At 42.9% G+C, this 19425-nt stretch overlaps 1 protein-coding gene and 1 pseudogene across 1 annotated transcript in view; both read left to right on the top strand.

The window, feature by feature from the left end:
• The window catches only part of LOC131765194 (small ribosomal subunit protein uS19 pseudogene), a 113130-nt pseudogene that overhangs the window by 40431 nt on the left and 53274 nt on the right, over positions 1-19425 (top strand).
• Positions 7991-19425, top strand: part of PAPOLG (poly(A) polymerase gamma) — a 419007-nt gene continuing 407572 nt past the window's right edge. Inside the window, exon 1 of the mRNA XM_067007562.1 lies at positions 7991-7994. The gene's annotated coding sequence lies outside the window, so the exon portion shown is untranslated. The remainder of the gene's footprint in view (positions 7995-19425) is intronic.

Below are 19425 nucleotides of genomic sequence, written 5' to 3'. Positions count from 1 at the left end.
GAGGGAGAGGAGGGAGAGGAGGAGAGAGGAGGGACAGGAGGGACAGGAGGAGAGAGGAGGGGAGAGGAGGAGAGAGGAGGGAGAGGAGGAGAGAGGAGGGAGAGGAGGAGGGAGGAGAGAGAAGGGAGAGGAGGAGAGAGGAGGAGAGCAGAGGGAGAGGAGGAGAGAGGAGGGAGAGGAGGAGAGAGGAGGGAGAGGAGGGAGAAAGGAGAGAGGGGGGAGAGGAGGGAGAGGAGGAGAGCAGAGGGAGAGGAGGAGAGAGGTGGGAGAGGAGGAGAGAGGAGCGAGAGGAGGGACAGGAGGGACAGGAGGGACAGGAGGAGAGAGGAGGGACAGGAGAGAGGAGGGACAGGAGGAGAGAGGAGGGACAGGAGGAGAGAGGAAGGAGAGGAGAGAGGAGGGAGAGGAGGAGAGAGGAGGGAGAGGAGGAGAGAGGTGGGATAGGAGGGAGAGGAGGGACAGGAGAGAGGAGGGAGAGGAGGAGAGAGGAGGGAGAGGAGAGAGGAGGGAGAGGAGGAGAGAGGTGGGATAGGAGGGAGAGGAGGGACAGGAGAGAGGAGGGAGAGGAGGAGAGAGGAGGGAGAGGAGGAGAGAGGAGGGAGAGGAGGAGAGAGGTGGGATAGGAGGGAGAGGAGGGACAGGAGAGAGGAGGGAGAGGAGGAGAGAGGAGGGAGAGGAGAGAGGAGGAGAGAGGTGGCATAGGAGGGAGAGGAGGGACAGGAGAGAGGAGGGAGAGGAGGAGGGAGTAGGAGAGAGGAGGGACAGGAGGAGAGAGGAGGGACAGGAGGAAAGAGGAGGGACAGGAGAGAGGAGGGACAGGAGAGAGGAGGGACAGGAGGAGAGAGGAGGAGAGAAAAGGGAGAGGAGGAGAGAAGAGGAGAGAGGAGGGAGAGGAGGAGGGAGGAGATAGAGGAGGGACAGGAGAGAGGAGGGAGAAGAGGAGAGAGGTGGGAGAGGAGGAGAGAGGAGGGACAGGAGAGAGGAGGGAGAGGAGGGAGTGGAGGAGAGATGATGGAGAGGAGTGAGAGGAGGACAGAGTAGGGAGAGGACGAGAGAGGAGGGAGAGGAGGAGAGAGGAGGGAGAGAAGGAGAGAGGAGGGACAGGAGAGAGGAGGGCCAGGAGAGAGGAGGGACCAGAGGAGAGAGGAGGAAGAGGAGGGAGAGGAGGAGAGAGGAGTGAGAGGAGGGAGAGGAGGAGAGAGGAGGGAGAGGAGGAGAGAAGAGGCAGAGGAGGAGAGAGGAAGGAGGAGGACGGGGATGAGAAGGGGGAGTCTTCTGGCGGTGGGGCTGGAGTTTAGTGACCGTTTGCATGTTTCTGTTTATTTATGAAAATACAAGGGATCACAAAGACCAGGTTCGAGTTGCTTTCCATGTTCACCCAGAGTTATGCAGTGATACAATCCAGGAATGGTGCACACACACACACACACACACACACACACACTCATAGTCACACACAACTTATCTTCTTCTCATTATTTAAAAATAAATCCTTTATGGAGGAAGATGTCAACTTCTGTTGCGCACACTCCTGATTTGGGCTTGGCTGGTCATGATGTTACTGTGTACCTAGACTGGTCATTCCCTGATCGACTGCCTCGGAGGGGGTGACCTCATGAATAAAGTCATTGTATGATTCAAAAGCATGGGGGAGACGCGCTTAACTACAAGATGCCTTTTGAGAACCACCCAAAATTCAGCCCCCCAACTCTGAAGACAGCATAAAGACTGAGAAGAAAAGAGCAAAGAAAAAAAAAAGGAGAAAAGAAACTCTCTTTCCTCTCCCCGCTCGGCTGCAGGCTGGAAACAAGGTTGTGCTAAGTGCTGCACTGACCCTCTGCGGGCTCCCATTCAAACAGAAGTTTGGAGATCGGGGCTCCCTGCTGGACAGTGAGGTGGTGGCCAAATATTCCCCGTTCCCACGTAGAGCCCTTGCCTCTGAGACAGTGACACAAATGCCACCGCCTCTCAAAGCTGTTAGGAGGGCTCTGTAAATAGAAGTGTCTGGGATTCCAACCTATAGAGCCCCCAGCATGTTCAAAGGCAGCACATTAATGCATAAAACGCCTGGATTCGGCCGACGTATTGAATCTGTCTCCACAAATGACGCTTTTAGGACAGCAAAGGATGCAGCGTCAGATTCCGAGGGTGTTTGGGAACTGCTAAACTGGGATGGCCCTTCTCTCCCCCACTCTTGACTTGCTCTCCCTCCAGCCTCCACCCTGCCCCCTCCCCAGCCAGGTGATTAATTCCGAGCGCCAAGACAGTTTCTAAAGGGATGCACGTTCGTTCGTTCATTCGCTGCAGTGACACCCAGTGCTAGAGGAGAGAGGAACAAGCAGAGGCTTCTCTGCTGCCAGCTGTGGCCAGAAGCCTGCAAGTCTCCTCTGGCCTGGCTGAGCATGTCCTGTTCCCCGGGCATCTGGGCAATCTGACCCACCCCAGGTGGGGTGCTAAGGGCCACGGTCTTAGATTTGATGATGCCGTGCATCCCAGGAGGGTTTCCAGTGCTTTTTGCCCAGTACAATGGTGCCCTCAAGCCCTGGCTTCTTCCTCTACACCCTGATTCTCCTGTCCAGGACCACTCCACCCACACTCATATCTGTGCTCTATCCCACCCTGCCCTCCCCATCCCAGGAAACCTGTGGTCAGGTATCCATGGGTACCGCCCATCCAAGTACCTTCCAGGCAAATATCACCTGTCACTGTAAGAAATGGACTTTTCCACGCACTATAAGTCCCTGTGATTGTCCTTCCTAGTGGACAGAGTCTGGTTCACACAAAGACTTCCCACAGCACAGTGGACCTTCAGGCTGAAAAACTTCCATAACTTTTCTCCAAGGCTCATTGGTTTGGGACATTTTCATTTTTCTGACTTTTGCAGGACCCAGATATTTTCTCATCTTTCTATCATTAAAGCCTATGATGATTATGTATGAATGTGTGCATGAGTATGTGTGTTTGTGCAAATCACACCGAGGGAAACAGTGACGCAGTCATCCTTTGGTCACAGGGGGTGGGGGGTGGGGGGTCTCAGTTGCTCACAGATTTTGAAGACAGGCATCCAGAATGTTTTGGTTCAGTGTGTCAAGACTGTCAGCTCCATGTGGGCAGGGACTTTGTTTTGTATACTGCTTTAGCCTCAGCACCCAGAACAATGCTGGCTGTCACTTCATGCTCAATAAACATTTATTGAAAAGTTTTATATGCTGAAGAATGCAAGCACGTGCCTCAGCGGTTTCTGGCATTTCTTTTAGTTTTCACAGATTAAAAGAAAAATTGCCTGGGCAGGAGATCAACACCATCCTTTTTTGCTTATTGAGCCTTTCTTTTGTGGTCCCTCAAGGGGAAGAAGACAAGGCAAATACATGCGTGTATCTGTGCATTCACGCATGTGTGTGCGGGTTTGTGCAGGTCTGTTGGGGGCGGGTAGCATATATAGGTGGTTTTTTTCCCCTTTGTTATGTCTGGTCCAATCCCTCTGCTTCTTTGCTGCCCAGGTCATGCACCTGAGCTCTGTTATAATAGCAATTACAATGGTTTTGACAGCCTTATGAGTAGAGTTCAGAAAGCAGCTGTCATGGAAATTAGCAAGTTTTGCCAGCAGCTCAGCTCTGAGGTCATGGGAGCCCAGGCCGGGACAGGAGGAGTTAACCGAGATGAGTGAGGTGTTTTGCAAAGTCCCAAATCCCTAAACTCCCGCAAAGATCTTTGATGGCCGTAATCAATCGATTCTCAGACCACAGTGACATAACCTTGTTGTGGCTCGGCAAGGGTACAGTGGCTAAAAAGGCGTGGGAAGGTGGAAAGGCGGAAGGAGCAGGGAGAGAGCGTGAACAGAAGGGGATGAAGACCTCATAGGCCCTAACCTGCACCCCCAGTACCTCCTTCCCACACCCACCCCTTCTTCAACAGGCATCACACAGCAAGTGACTGGTAATGGTTCTTTGGCCTTGTACAGCTTTTAAAATCCTTCAGCTGAAGCATCTCAGCTCCAGTCGCCAGCAAAGCTTGAGCACCCTTGAGACCCTGGTGCAGATAATCATCATCCACTCAGTGACAAGAAGCTGAGCGCCGCTTCGGTACCAAGGAGACCGAATGTGGCAGGGCACCAAGGTGCCATCTCAGACGCATTCAAGCAGCCGCCGTGGCGGCAGCCGCAGCACGCAGGGAGGTGCGTGTGTGCAAGTTGTTGTTTTTTTCCCCCTTCTCTTCTTCTTCTTCATCTTCTTCTCCCTCTTGCCTCTCAGTCTCCTCAGAGAATCCTTTCTCAAGAGGGATGCTGTTAACACAGCGGCTCTTAGCAGCCTTCCCGTTACCCAGTGCCTGCTGGACCAAATTGAATCCTGTAGTCAATACTGTTGGAAAGGAAAATGACACTAATTTGTGTAAAAGTGTAATCAAAAGGCAGTTGGGTGATTTTTCTTGCTTTCATAGAAATGTGGGTTTGAGTTTCTGATTATATAAAAGAGAGCCAGCCGGTCAGCAGCTCCCTGCCTTCCTTCCAGCACTTCCCAAGCACTCTTTCTGCCGTGTGACAGCATTATAGTTAATGGTGTTGCATTATGTATACAATACACTGTGGATGGTACAGCTGGCTGGGATGGTCCTGCAGACCGGGGTGCCGATGGGTATTTACTCGCCAGCTGAAAGGATGAAGAGAGAATATCTAGAAATAAAGGAAGAGCCATCCCTAATACACACAGAACTCAAACCCCCAGCAGCTTGGAACAGCCGGTGAATTTCCAGATCGCAAATGTCCCTGAGTTTATATTCCCTTTTCCACCTCAAGCCTTTGGCTCACATTTTCCATTCACAGAGCTCCCTGGCAAACTGAAGATGGTCTAAACAAGGAATACCACATCCCCTGCACGTATTAAAAATAGCTCTCCAAACAGCCCGAAATATTTTCATTCCATTGTCAACTTTCCATCTCACACCTTAACAAGGGGCAGTCCTCAGAGAGGGACAGCTCCGAGCAACTGTCCTTTGCATGTATGACTTTAAGGCCAAGTCACCAGGCCTCAATCCCCTGCCCAGAAGCAGGTCAATTTTCCTATTAAGCAGTCGTACAAAGGAGATGCAGACACTGGAGGTCTGCGGAACAGAAGACGCTGTTCCATTCCCGACTCCGAGAGGACAGAGGTGGGCAGTGCATATGCAGCGTTGCAATCCCCCCGGGGCGCATGAACGTTAGGCACTGACCACTACACTGGAAGAGGTCACAGTAATGAAGCCCGGGGCCTGGGAGAGTGGAAAAGGAAACCATCTTTGCCCTGAAAGTATGGAAAGTTTGCCAGGAACCGAAGCAGAGGATTTTAGGATCCCGGAGAGCCTGACGAAAGAAACCTACATCTTTAAAAAGTTATTTAAGGGATTGGCCTTATTCAGGGGGCACCGAGGAGGCGGGAGCCTGCATGTGAAACCCCAGAGACAGCAGGGACAGTCTTGGGGCCTCTCCTTCCCCAGTCATCCCCCCCAACACCCCAACAAGGAAGAGCTGTCCCTATGTGCTGACCAAAATTTGAATTCACTTCATTGATTCATTCATTCAATAAAATGTATTGTTCACGTACTATATCCCAGGCACTGTGACAGGTCTTGGGGATACAACAGTGAACCATATTGACGAATGTATCTGTCCCCATGGAACTTACATTCTATCCCTCCACGAAGGATGAAGCCTTTCAAAAGACAATGAGAGATGCAAACAGTCTAGGGAAAGATAACTAAGATATAAATGACCAAGGTCTGTGTTTTCTATAGTATTTTTAGTGAGGGAGGGAAAAGGAGCACAGGACCAAGTTGAGAGGGAAGAAGGAAGTGAGTGAGGAAAATTCAAAAGCCTAAGTCACCGAGGTCAGATTCACCCACTTTGCAATTTTGCTGAGGATTAGTGCTGTCACGTGATGATGATGGTGACCATCATGATGGTGATCACGCAAATACCCACAGGGTTAAATGCCAAGGTTCTGAGTTACTGTTATATTTATAAGAGACAAGAAACTGGCAAAAATCTCTGCTCAGCTGCCAGTAAGCCTGGGTTCCAGAACCAGGTCTAAATGCAAAACTCCAGGGCCCCCCAATATTTGGACCAGTAGAGAAACTCCCCCTGATCTCTGTCTAGGCAGCTGGCCTCCTCTTTCTTCCCCAGGGCTTCCCACAAATCTCTGTAATGCCAGGAGCCCAAACAGGTCAACCAGCACCCTGTTCACCAGAAAACATCCAGCAATTTGTGAAACAAAAATTCTTTCCCTAAAATTCTGGTGTGCTGTTCAAACTTATTAAAAAACTTGACCTCCATCCTCAACCACTGCAGCACCCAAGAAAGCCACAGATTTCACTCAAAGCACATGTCATGCTTTCCCCTGGCCTTCAGAATCAGAGTCCTTGAGTCACAGAAAAGCTGCCTTGCGTCTGAATCATCCTGGAGCTTCTGGCCAGCGGCCTCCCTGCCATCGTGCTATTTCTAGCCCTGACAGAGTCACCGTTTTTTTTCTCTGCCCTGATTCCTTTGACCCTCTACCTGAATCATGATATAAACTTTAGCACTGCCCCCACTACAGAAAGCCTCACTCTTTTCCTCAGTAACTGGCATTATTGCCAATTTTCTTCTCTCATAAGAAGAAAAAAAAAGCTTTCAAGTTACTTCATAGGAATTAAGAAATTAAATAGCATCTACCAAATAAATGGCGCACGCGCGCGCGCACACACACACACACACACACACACACACACACACACTCACATGCAACCATCCCAAAACTATTGGCCTGAAAACTTGGCTATCCCACAGATGCTCCTTTTGACATAACTGCGTAAAAAGAGATCAGGTCTCGGTCTGCAGCCTGAGCTCAGTCTGTGGTCTGCCCAGGGTCACTAAAATAAAAGATCATCCAGAGGGCTGAAAGAACTAAAGTTACTCGGCGTGCACACTGCCTAGGGGTGCCAAAACAAGGTTGAAAATACAACTGGGTATGTGATGGCTGTGTGGGATGTGAGATGGTGGCTGGCTGAGAGTGCTGAATGGCTCACTGATATATTGGTACAGTTTGGCTCTGCAAAGAATCTAGCTGGGGGCTTCCCTGGTGGCGCAGTGGTTGAGAGTCCGCCTGCCGATGCAGGGGACACGGGTTCGTGCCCCGGTCTGGGAGGATCCCACATGCTGCGGAACGGCTGGGCTCGTGAGCCATGGCCGCTGAGCCTGCGCTCCGCAACGGGAGCAGCCACGACGGTGAGAGGCCCACGTACCGCAAAAAAAAAAAAAAAAAAAAAGAATCTAGCTGAAGAGAAAGACCCAAATACACAGAGAGAAAGACAGAAAAGGAGAGAGACCTAGAAGGAGACTAAGTGATCGAAGGAGACAGGATGAGTGACAAGGAGACAAAGAGGCAGGGAAGACAAAGGAGGTGCCCTCCTCTCCTCAATGTTCCCAGAGATTAGAAATGAAACCACAATGAATAAATCACCATCATGGTTGGTGATGATGGAAACTTCTTTTTCCTTGAGGGGAGGGAAAGCAGATGATGTCTTCTCTCTATTCAATTTTTTAATAGTCTGCAGGAAGCTGGGGAGAAAATGTACACCAAGGAAAACAACAACAGCAACAGCTGGAAGAAAAGACAGTGACTGGACTAAGAACTGAGTGTGCAAGTTCCTGTGGCCATCAAATTGCTGTGGTTTTATGACTCTGATTTCTCCCTGCCAATAATTTTTTCTTTTCTCCCCCCAGACTTGTTCCCTTAGGCCTCGCTTTACTGAACCTCAGACAATAGTGACCTCAGCATAGAGACATATATCCAGGCAGCCTCAGCCCGAGGCAGGAGACCAGGACACAAAGGGCAAAGGTTTGACCCTAAGAAAAATTTCTCAGGGGGTCGGATCACACTGACTGGCTGGAGGGACTTTTTTCCCCCTGATATTGTTTTCTCTCTTCAAGTGACTGATTTTCCCAGCCAAATCTTTAACTCCCTTGCAAGAGGAGTGATGTCTGCGTCTCTTCGGGGTTTGGGTGTAGATGTCTGCCTCCTGCCATTTCCCATCAAGGCCATCACTTTTTTTAAGCTGCGGCATCTCCAAGTCTCAGCTTGATGATATGGGCAATGCAGCCAGGGCTGGACTGCACCAGCTCCCGCCTCCCTGGAACCTCCTACCTCCCACCCCTATCCCTGACCACCGCCTCAGGGGACCCAGCATCTCTCAAAACTGCTGGGTTATGCATGGCCAATGGGAAGACATTTGTTAGTTGCAAGTGTTCAAATTAACACTTACTCTTGTCTCTAAGTCTGCAGGGAAAACAAAGTCTGACTATTAATTACAGCTTTGGGGGGTGAAAATAAACAGCAGTGTGGCAAGTTGAGGCCTTGGTGCAGAAGAAAACTGTTTTCATTTGGTTGCAACATTTTGACAGTTGAGGCCCAAGAGCTAGAGAGGGGATCCTGCGGCAGAAAGCCAACGTATCCCGCTCAGGAGAAGTGCAACATCTTCAGGCCTCGCCATTATACCCTGGGCCTCTGAGCTCCAGGGCAGCATCATTCATCTTCGTTGGCTTTTTCAGAGTAACAGAGGGAGGAAGTTGTCCCGGGGTCAGTGGAAGACACAAGGGCACTATCATGGCGGCCCAACACAGCTGGTCCCTTTCTGCCCCCTGAGCTCAAATTTCTCTCCACTGCCCCAGACCTAACAGAATTTCCCACCTTGCCACTACCACCTATAAAGAGTTTTCTGGCTACTCCAGCTCTTGCAATCTCTTGCCCTTCATTTTTTTGAAGCAATTTTTTTTACCACTCTTTTCCAATATAATTGCCTTGTAGCGTTGGCTAACTTTTAGTTATAATGCTCAGTCCTAATGATATTGTATAATCTGGGAAATATTATCTCTAGTCTTGGGAAATTCTCAGCCATTACACCCTCAAATATTGCTTCTGCATTTTTTCCTCTATTTTCTCCTCTTGGGACTCCTATTAAACATATGTTGGGGCCTTTTGATCTGTTCTTCAGATCTCTTAACTTTTTTTCATGTTTTTCATTTAATTAGGTCTTTATGCCACATTTTGGGACATTTCCTCAGCTCAGACTTACAGTTTCATAATTCATTTTTTTTGCTGTGTGCAATATGCTATCTGGCCAATTGTGTGGGGTTGAAAATATACCGGAAAATTCTTTGATAGCTTTTGCTCCAAGAGGTGGAGTCTAACTCCTCTCCCCTTGAGTTAGGGCTAGTTCTAATGACTTTCATCCATTGAATAGAATATGGTGGAAGTGACAATGTGCAACTTCCAAGACTTGGTCATAAAAAACATTGGGGTTTCCTTCCTCTATGCTCTCTCTCACTTGCTCTAGGGCAAGCCAGCTGCCATGTCATGAGGACACATCATAGTGTACTCTGGAGAGGCTCACATGGGGAGGAACTGAGGTTGTCTGCTAACTGACCCATGAAAGAGCCATCTTTCCTCAAGCCTCAGTCAAGTCTTCAGGTGACTGCAGATCTGGCTGACATCCTCACTACCTCACGAGAGACCTTGAAAAACCAGCCAGCTAAGCAATTCCTGAATTCCTGACACAAAGAAACTGCGAGATAAAAAATGTTTATTGTTTTTAAGCAACTAAGTATTGACATGATTTGTTAACGAATCCACCCATAGACTCAATTTTTTTTTATTCCAGTAACTATTTCTTCATTCCTGAAGTTTCTAATTTTTCTATAACCACCTGTTCTTGTTTCATTGCCTTCTGTTTTATTTCATTTCTTGGCCCTCCCTTATCTTTGAAAACATTTAAATTATTTATTTTAAAACTTTTTTGATTGCTCTATTACCTCCTTCCTTTTTTTTTTTTTTTTTGCGGTATGCGGGCCTCTCACTGTTGTGGCCTCTCGCGTTGCGGAGCACAGGCTCCGGACGCACAGGCTCAGCGGCCATGGCTCACGGGCTTAGTTGCTCCGCGGCATGTGGGATCTTCCCGGACCAGGACACGAACCCGTGTCTCCTGCATCGGCAGGCGGATTCTCAACCACTGCGCCACCAGGGAAGCCCTACCTCCTTCCTTTGAATGTTGATTCATCCATTTGCTGAGTTTGTTATTTGTCTTTCATGGTGCTGGACTTCCTGGGCACTGTGTAATTTTTGTGAAATTATCTTTTATGAAAATTTCTTTCTATCAATAACCAGAAAAACCAGGGCAGTCTTAAGGAGGAATTGATAATCAGACTTAGGTTTCTCAGCTCAAAGTAATATGCTTACTAACCATGGCCCTGAGTATACAGCAAGTTCCCAAGGTCCTGTCATGCTGGATTGTGCTTCTTAGGAGCTCAGCCACAACCCTAGGCAGGAAAGCAGGGTTTTTCTGCTGCCTCCCTCCCACATTTAATAGGGAGAGCCTGATCCTAGGCCTTAGCTTTATGTAAGCTGTATAACTCAAGCCTCTGGCTTTCAGGGTTAACAGGGTCCCAGCCTGAGCCCATTGATTAGTCAGTCCCATTCCCAGTCCCCACTAGCCTAACAGCTAAGTCCTCCAAATTTCAGTGTGGCCCATGTATTAAATTATTTTATGGAAACCTCTGCATTTATGACTGCTGGAAATTTCCTCTCTTGATTTAAGCATTGACTGGGCACTTGTTAAATTTTTTTCCCCATCATTTGTAAGTGTTCAAGGTAGAAAGGGAAAGCTTCAGCCTATGGCCAATATATTTGCCCTGCACCAGAAGTCTTATTTGCTAACCTTCCACATTTATTTTTCCTCTCTCCCCCGTCATACCTTAAGCTTCTAAAAGGCAGGGACAGGATCATGCCCTTTTTTTTTACTTCTCCTCACTGGAAGAGCAGAATGCCTTCAACATAAGAACTGCTCTAACTGCTCTATAAATATTTGATTGACTGACAGGTGAGGGGATGATGTGATGGGGAAGTTTGGAAGGAAAAGGAAATAAAACTTCTCCCATATTTCATTAGGATATCTGACCCTCGGATGTGGAATCCTGCCAAAAAGGTGGTTCTTAGCTTTTTCTGGATCATGGACACTTTTAAAACCTTATTAGACTCTCTCTGCAGAAAAAAAAAAAAAAAAAAATATATATATATATATATATATATATGTATGTAACACACAAATACAAAATTCTACATTCTATTTCAGAGATCTAAGTAATTTTTTTTCTTTTTTTTTTTTTGCGGTACACGGGCCTCTCACTGTTGTGGCCTCTCCAGTTGCGGAGCACAGGCTCCGGACGCACAGGCTCAGCGGCCATGGCTCACGGGTCTAGCCACTCCACGGCATGTGGGATCTTCCTGGGCTGGGGCACAAACCCATAACGCCTGCATCGGCAGGGGGACTCTCAACCACTGCACCACCAGGGAAGTCCAGAGATCTAAGTAATTTTAAAAATTAATTCCAAAATATAAAAATGTTTCTTGTGTTCCTTAACAAAATTTCTTTTGGTGTTGTGAGTTACTTTTTTTTCTTGCCACTTATCAAATACCTTTTTTTTTCTTTAATCATTAGAATCACCCTGTCCAGTGTCCTCTCTTGACAGACATGGAAGCTGAGGTCCTGAGAGCCTATGTGACTTACGGAGCAAATCATGGTCTGAACTCTGGCTAGATGCAGCTCTAAGAACAGCTATTTTCCACTATCTAGACTGCTTCTCCCCATAACTTTGGGACTAGGTACACTCCTACTTGGTCACATCACAAAATAGTTAGATCTAATCCTGTCAGTAATGATACTAATTTGTTCCCAATATGTTTACCCTCCTTTACAAATATCCCCTTGTACCTGACCTTTTGCTGTAAATCACTAAAGTCAACTGGTACATCTGAAAATGGGACTTAACAATCTCAGCCCCCTTAGCCAATTGAATCTCAGCCCCCTTAGCCAATTGAACTTGTCATGCTCCCATCTGTCATTCAAGGTCAATTCAGCCAACATTTATTGATGTCTGGTATTTACCAGAAACCGCTCGCAACACTAAAAATACAGAAATGACCAAGGGCACACTGGGCTCATTGGCTAATGGAATGATGGACATGTGGGCATGTAACTATAAAAAAATGTACATAGTGAACTAGGGGTATGTATAAAGTGGATACCCTTCTAATAAAGAAAATTATAATTAATTTGAAAAAGTAAAAATTGTTTAAATCACATCCTCAATTCACCATAGAACAAATCTAGAAATTATTAACAAAAGTGATAATCCCCTACCAAAATACCCTTAGCTCCTTGAATTTTCAAAAATTCACTCATAAGTAATTTCAGTTAAAGAAGGAGAAAAAGTATAGCTCAGGACTATACAGAAAATTATAAACATGAACTTAGGAGATGCTCTCAAATCTATAGTTAGAGGGCAAATATATAGCCTTAAACGTTTTCATCAGTAATTTGTAAAAGGATAAAAATACATAAACTAAAATTTCAAATCAAATGACTTAGAAAAAGTAAAGAAGAAATGATTAACAGAAATTACTGTATTAGAAAAGAGTTGGTCTTATATATAAATTTAAGAGAAAAATATAAATATTCAAAATTAGGAGTAAAAAAGTGTATAATCCACCAACATGAAAATACTTTTACTTATATAAGAATCTCATGTGCCACAGTATAACAAATAAAAAATTAAATCTCTGTAAAATAGATAACTTTCTAAGAAAATGCAGATTACCAAAACTGTATCCAAAAGGAGTAGAGAAGTTAAACAAACAAATGCCATGGAAGAAATTGAAAAAGTCTGCCAAGGGATTAGACCCAGATGGCTTTATGGGCAAATTCTTTCAAGCTTTCAAGAAATTGACTATTCTATTGCTATATAAAATGTTCCAGATCATATAATTTTGTGAAATCTCCCTTGTTTATTTTGTGAAGTTAGCCTAATGCCAATACAAAAATCTGACAAAGAGAAAAACAGCACAATAAACAGTCTAACAAAACTCTGGCCAATCTCATATTAGTAGAAGTAAAAAGATCAAAACACTTCAAGGAGGGTTAAGTATGCTCATTATTCCCACTGTAGTTAAATTTTTTTTCTAGACGGTTAGCCAATGCAGTAAGACAAGAAGAAATAAGAAATGTAAACATTGAAAAGGAGACCAAATTAGCATTATTTGCATAACTGATAGTCACCATCCAGAAAACTCAAGGTAGTAAACCAATGAAACAAATTACCCAGTAAACTAGACAATTATAAAATAAATATATACATAACAGTAGCTTCTTAAAATAGCAGCAATAACTACCCAGCAAACATAAAGGGCAAAAGGTTCCATTTCTAATAGCAACAAAACTACAACGTACCTTGGAATAAATTTAACAAAAAATGTGCAGGATCTTTATAAATTTAATGACATGCTTCACAAACATCCATAAAGAATAGAGAGAGTGTTATATAGTGTATCTGAAAGGTGAGATTTAATATTGGAAAGCTGTAAATTCTCCCCAAGTTAATGGACTTTTACTTAAAATCACAGGGAGAATTTAGGGAATCTAAAAAAAATCGTTTTGAATTTCAAAAATTGTTTTAAAAAAAATCAAGAATAATGACAAGTTGAACTTCAGCTGCTAAAACAAATTATAAATCTAGTAAATAAAACAATGCAGGACAGAACAGTAAGCACCAAAACAGGACCAAACAGATAAAAACTTAGTCTAGGAAATGTGTGACATTTCAAATGAACAGGAAAGATAAAATTTTTAAGAATGGATTGTAGGACTACTGGGTAACTATTTGAAATAAAATGTAAAATTCAATCCTTACCTTATATGGCATGCCAAAATTCCAAATGGATTTTTAATGTTCAAAAAATAATAAAAGAAAAAAAATGTAGATGAATATCAATCTGACCATGGGTACGGAAAACTTTTCTATGAATAAAATTAAGGAGGGAGGAAGGAGGAAGGAAGGGAGGAAATAGTAACAGATTTAACTACATGAAAATTACTTCTAAAAATCAAAATGACATAAACAAACACTGAAGGCAAATATTAACTTGATAAAAACATTTGCAACATGAAACAGATAAAGAATTAATATTCTTACAATCAGCTCTTGCAATCTATAAGAAAAATTAAAATATCATTAAAAATGAGCAAATGAGATGGACAAGTAATTCAAAAAAGGAAAAACACAGATTACATAGAAGTGTTTGAAATGTTTAGCTTCAATAATAACCAAATAAATTCAACTTAAAACAAAGCACCACATTTCATTTAATTTCAAAAACTGAAATATCTAAGGCTGGTGAGGATATAGGGTAATGACTTAATATATTTTGTTAGCAGAATTGTACATTAATGCACTTCTGAGGAGCAATTTAATAATATGGATAAAAAACTATACCAATATTCACCGCATTGACCCAGTATTTCCACCTCTTGAATTTTACCCTAAGAAAATGATCAAGCTACTTACAGAGATATGCATACAAGAATATTATTTGCAGTATTACTTCAATAGAGGAGTTTGAATCCTCCAAAATATATAATCAGTCCGTGATTAAATGACTTACAGCATATCCACATGCAAAATGATTAAAATTTTACCTATAGATTATCTAACGACACAAGAAAATGTCCAAGATACACTGCTAAGGAAAATGTTACAAAACAGCATGCAGAATATAACCGCAATGGTGTTTTAAAATTTTAATCATGAAATGTGTTATTTAATATCTGTCTTATTCATTCTCACACTACTAGAATGTTCTCACCCCTGGCTGCATGTGAGAATAGTCTGGAACACTTTTTATAAAATACCCCTGCCTGGGCTCCACCCCCAAAAAATAAAACAGAATTTCTGTGCATGTTGGTTTTTTAGGGTTTTTTTTAATTTCTTCAACTGATTCTAATGTGCAGCCAGTGTTAAAAACTACTACTGTATAGAGCAGTGATTCTCAACCTGGGCAATTCTGCCCCCAGGGGATACTTGGCAATATCTTGAGATGATTTTTGGTTATCATCCCAACCTGGAATGAAGGATGCTACTGATGTCTAGTGGGTGGGGGCCAGGTTTTATGGGTGGAATTTGTCCCTCCAAATTCATGTTAAAGATACAAACCCCAGTATCTCAGAATCTAACTGTACTTGGAGATAAGGTCATCAATGAGAGGATGTTAAAATGATGCTTTTAGGGTAGGCCTAAATCCAATATGACTGATGTTCTTATAAGAGAAGAGACACCAGGAATGCAAAGGCACAGAGAAAAGGCCATGTGAGGATACAGGAAGAAGGTGGCCATCTGCAAGCCAAGGAGAGAGGCCTCAGGAGAAACCAACCCCCTGATGCCTTGTTTTTGGACTTCCATCCTCCAAAACTGTGAGAAAATAAATTTCTACTGCACAATTCCCCCACTCTGGTATTTTGTTATGGCAGCACTAGTGAACAGGGATGCTGCTAGATATCAAACAATGCACAGGACATTCTGCACAACAAAGAATTATCTGACTCCCAAGTGTCAATAGTGCCAAGGTTGAGAAACTCTGCTCTAGAACCTAGCTCGGTGCCAAGTGTAGATAATCAATAAATATTTTCTTGAGTGAGATATTTAATAGGTGAAAATCAATAGGACTCATTCACCAGTTGAGTGGGAAGAGAGAGCCACAGGGAAGAGCAAAGAATTGTGACCAGATTTCTGTTTGGGCCGACTAGGTGAGTGGGGAAGTCAGGGTTCAGCAAGATGGAAAGGATGGAGTGGGGAATCAGGTGGAAGCTGAGGTGGGCACCCAGTGGAGGTGCTCACTGGCCAGTCAGAAATAGGCTTCTGGAAATAAAACAAGGCATTACCAGTGTACAGAGAGAGGTTCAGCTGCTGTGAGGAGATAAGACTGCCCCAGAAGAGCATCTAGAATGAGAAAAGTACCAACAATGGAAACTTGAAGATCACTAAAATTTAAAGGGCAGGGAGAGGAAAAAGGAGGCTGCCCATCAGATAAAGGAAGAAGAAAGAGGCCAGTTAAGAACCTTCATCTAGAGAGCAGACAGCAGAAGCAAGAAGAACTACAATCCTTCAGCCTGTGGAACAAAAACCACATTCACAGAAAGATAGACAAGATGAAAAGGCAGAGGGCTATGTACCAGATAAAGGAACAAAATAAAACCCCAGAAAAACAACTAAATGAAGTGGAGATAGGCAAACTTCCAGAAAAAGAATTGAGAATAATGATAGTGAAGATGACCCAGGACCTCAGAAAAAGAACAGAGGCAAAGATCAAGAAGATGCAAGAAATGTTTAACAAAGACCTAGAAGAATTAAAGAACAAACAAACAGAGATGAACAATACAATAACTGAATTGAAAACTACACTAGAAGGAATTAAGAGCAGAATAACTGAGGCAGAAGAACGGATAAGTGACCTGGAAGACAGAATGGTGGAATTCACTGTTGTGGAACAGACTAAAGAAAAAAGAATGAAAAGAAATGAAGACAGCCTAAGAGACCTCTGGGACAACATTAAACATGACAAGATTTGCATTATAGGGGTCTGAGAAGAAGAGAGAGAGAGGACCCAAGAAAATATCTGAAGAGATTATAGTTGAAAACTTCCCTAACATAGGAAAGGAAATAGCCACCCAATACAGGAAGCGCAGAGAGTCCCATACAGGATAAACCCAAGGAGAAACACGCTGAGACACAAAGTAATCAAATTGGCAAAAATTTAAGACAAAGAAAAAGTACTGAAAGCAGCAAGGGAAAAACAACAAATAACATACAAGGGAACTCCCACACGGTTAACAACTGATTTCTCAGCAGAAACTCTACAAGCCAGAAGGGAGTGGCATGACATATTTAAAGTGATGAAAGGGAAGAACGTACAACCAAGATTACTCTACCTGGCAAGGATCTCATTCAGATTCAATGGAGAAATCAAAAGCTTTACAGACATGCAAAAGCTAAGAGAATTCAGCACTACCAAACCAGCTCTACAACAAATGCTAAAGGAACTTCTCTAAGTGGGAAACATAACAGAAGAAAAGGACCTACAAAAACAAACTCCAAACAATTAAGAAAATGGTAATAGGAACATACATATCGATAATTACCTTAAACATGAATGGATTAAATGCTCCAACCAAAAAACACAGGCTCGCTGAATGGATACAAAAACAAGACCTGTATATATGCTGTCTACAAGAGACCACTTCAGGCCTAGGGACACATACAGACTGAAAGTGAGGGGATGGAAACTGACATTCCATGCAAATGGAAATCAAAAGAAAGCTGGAGTAGCAATACTCATTTCAGATAAAATAGACTTTAAAATAAAGAATGTTACAAGAGACAAGGGAAGACACTACATAATGATCAAGGGATCAATCTAAGAAAAAGATATAACAATTGTAAATATCTATGCACCCAACATAGGAGCACCTCAATACATAAAGCAACTGTTAACAGAGGAAACTGACAGTAAATTGAAAGTAAAACAATTATAGTGGGGGACTTTAACAACTCACTTACACCAACAGACAGATCATCCAAACAGAAAATAATAAGGAAACACAAGCTTTAAATGACACAATAGACCAGATAGATTTAATTGGTATTTATAGGACATTCCATCCAAAAACAGCAGATTAAAACTTTCTTCTCAAGTGCACATGGAACGTTCTCCAGGATAGATCACATCTTGGGTCAAAAATCAAGCCTCAGTAAATTTAAGAAAACTGAAATCATATCAAGCATCTTTTCTGACCACAACACTATGAGATTAGAAATGAATTGCAGGGAAAAAAAACGTAACAAACACGTGGAGGCTAAACAATACGTTACTAAATAACCAAGAGATCACTAAAGAAATCAAAGAGGAAATCAGAAACTACCTAGAGACAAATGACAGTGAAAACACAATGATCCAAAACCTATGGGATGCAGCGAAAGCAGTTCTAGGAGGGAAGTTTATAGTTATACAAGCCTACCTCAAGAAACAAGAAAAATCTCAAATAAACAATCTAACCTTACACCTAAAGGAACTACAGAAAGAAGAACAAACAAAACCCAAAGTTAGTACAAGGAAAGAAATCATAAAGATCAGAGCAGAAATAAATGAAATAGAAACAAAGAAAACAATAGCAAAGATCAATGAAACTAAAAGCTGGTTCTTTGAGAAGAAAAACAAAATTGATAAACCATTAGCCAGACTCATCAAGAAAAAGAGGGAGAGGACTCAAATCAATAAAATTAGAAATGAAAACGGAGAAGTTACAACAGACACAGCAGAAATACAAAGCATCCTAAGAGACTACTACAAGCAACTCAATGCCAATAAAATGGACAACCTGGAAGAAATGGACGAATTCTTAGAAAGATATAACCTTCCAAGACTGAACCAGGAAGAAATCGAAAATATGAACAGACCAATCACGAGTAATGAAATTGAAACTGTGATTAAAAATCTTCCAACAAACAAAAATCCAGGACCAGGTGGCTTCACAGATCAATTCTATCAAACATTTAGAGAAGAGCTAACACCCATCCTTCTCAAACTCTTCTAAAAAATTGCAGAGGAAGGAACACTCCCAAACTCATTCTATGAGGCCACCATCACCCTGATACCAAAAACAGACAAAGATACTACAAAAAAAGAAAATTACACACCAATAACACTGATGAATATAGATGCAAAAACCCTCAACAAAATACTAGCAAACAGAATCCAACAACACATTAAAAGGATCATACACCATGATCAAGTGGGATTTATCCCAGGGATGCAAGGATTCTTCAATATATGCAAATCAATCAATGTGATATACCATATTAACAAATTGAAGAATAAAAACCATATGCATCTCAATAGGTGCAGTAAAAGCTTCAACATCCATTTATGATAAAAACTCTCCAGAACGTGGGCATAGAGGGAACCTACCTCAGCATAATAAAGGCCATACATGACAAACCCACAGCAAACATCATTCTCAATGGTGAAAAACTGAAAGCATTTCCTCTAAGATCAGGAACAAGACAGGAATGTCCACTCTCACCACTGTTATTCAACATAGTTTTGGAAGTCCTAGCCACAGCAATCAGAGAAGAAAAAGAAAAGGAATACAAATTGGAAAAGAAGAAGTAAAACTATCACTGTTTGCAGATGACATGATACTATGCATAGAGAATCCTAAAGGTGCCACCAGAAAACTACGAGAGCTAATCAATGAATTCGGCAAAGTTGCAGGACACAAAATTAATGCACAGAAGTCTCTTGCATTCCTATATACTAATGATGAAAAATCTGAAAGAGAAATTAAGGAAAAAATGCCATTTACCATTGCAACAAAAAGAATAAAATACCTAGGAATAAACCTACCTAGGGAGACAAAAGACCTGTATGCAGAAAACTATAAGACACTGATGAAAGAAATTAAAGATGATACAAACAGATGGAGAGATAAACCATGTTCTTGGATTGGAAGAATCAATATTGTGAAAATGACTATACT

This window comes from Kogia breviceps, chromosome 11 (assembly GCF_026419965.1).
Source record: "Kogia breviceps isolate mKogBre1 chromosome 11, mKogBre1 haplotype 1, whole genome shotgun sequence".
Taxonomy (NCBI): domain Eukaryota; kingdom Metazoa; phylum Chordata; class Mammalia; order Artiodactyla; family Physeteridae; genus Kogia; species Kogia breviceps.
Note: the sequence above shows the minus strand (reverse complement) of the source record. Positions and strands in the feature narration are given on the sequence as shown.